Source organism: Amphimedon queenslandica, unplaced genomic scaffold (genome assembly GCF_000090795.2).
Source record: "Amphimedon queenslandica unplaced genomic scaffold, v1.1 AMPQUscaffold_3327_Cont24676, whole genome shotgun sequence".
Taxonomy (NCBI): Eukaryota; Metazoa; Porifera; class Demospongiae; order Haplosclerida; family Niphatidae; genus Amphimedon; species Amphimedon queenslandica.
In genome coordinates, this window is record NW_003556343.1 from 1 (window position 1) to 1,394 (window position 1,394).

General features: G+C 37.0%; 1 long non-coding RNA gene across 1 annotated transcript; it reads left to right on the top strand.

Moving 5' to 3' along the window:
* Nucleotides 1-594: 594 nt before the first annotated feature.
* Nucleotides 595-1,394, top strand: LOC109592967 (uncharacterized). Its single transcript, XR_002190659.1, has 3 exons — nt 595-707; nt 750-1,328; nt 1,377-1,394. It is a non-coding gene; the product is annotated as an uncharacterized LOC109592967 (long non-coding RNA).

The window sequence follows — 1,394 nt, forward strand, 5'->3', positions numbered from 1 at the left end:
TCGTAACAGAGATGAGAGTTCAAGACTGAGAACAAGTAATGGAGAATGACCTCCATCCCTTGCTTCTGTGGGGGGACGGCAAACATGTCCCTGAAAATAAATGAGTAGTAGTGGTATGATCAGTAATCATGAACTGTGCAGGTGGTAATTTTGAAGGGAGAAAATTTTGACAAATTTTGGTCCTTTCACTAAAATAAAGCCCACCATTTGAACCATTATGTACACATGCTTAATCATCCATGGCTACAAAATTGCATCATTAAAACCTGCCATTTATTAAAAAACTAACAATTCTTTATCCCCATCCAAAATCACTAGCTACTACAGTATTTAGTTAGAATTCAAATTACTATTCTCTCTCACTTGTTAAACTGTATCTTATATTTCTTTTCTGAAGCAACAGGGTTGAATCCCAGCAGTAGCATGTTAGTAAACCATATCTCTCTCATATTAAGGACAGGCCCGGGCCCTTCTTCAACAGTTAAACCCGAGGTTAAGCCGGTAGAAGATAAAACATTAACAAAACTGGGATCACCATTACCCGCCATGACTATGACACTGATACAATGCAATGGGTGTGGTCACAATGATATAAAATGGCGGAATTGGCAGCTATCAGTATCAGCAAGTTGAAGCAAAATGTCAGCAAGATATGATTAAACTGCAGTCCAAAGACTTCTCTAGCAGCGAGGAAGAAGGCTGGAAAAGTGAATATATATGATTATTGAAAGCAATTTGCTTTAACCAAGGGAGTGAGGGGACTAAACTAACTGAGTGACCTAATAAAGGGGACTAAGGACCACTTGAGTCCTTTGGTTATGCAGTGTCTGGCAAGGAAAGTTATGTACTGTACAGTCTTTTTCAAATTATGATTTGTTCAGTGACTGCTTCTAACTATCTTTATAAGCAAGATAATTGCTGCAGAGTCCTAAAGTGATGGAGAAAATTCATCATTTAAGCAGACATGTACAATTGGCTAACTCATACATGTAGATCATACTATGCCTGCTTGCTTAGCATGTGCTCTCCCCCGTACATTCTTATTAGATACAATTAGAACAGAAAAATTTAATAATTTATTAGATACAATAAACACTGTTGTTGTTATTTGTTTGATAATTTGATTGCAAGAGATACCCAGCTGTGTTTGTGCAACTTACAGGGGAATTCCTAGGGAATATCCCCAATTAGATCTATATACTGATATTACTCTTGCTCTAACTGCATAATACGGTATTATAGTTGTCAAGCTGTGAGGAAACAAAAAAGCGTGCCATAGACTTGGTGAATTGTGATGGCAGGAGATCTAAACTTTGTGATAATTAAAGGTAGCTCTTTAGCCTAGCTAAACTGAGTTCATTGAGTATAATTATTAGGTTTGATTGATCAAGTTG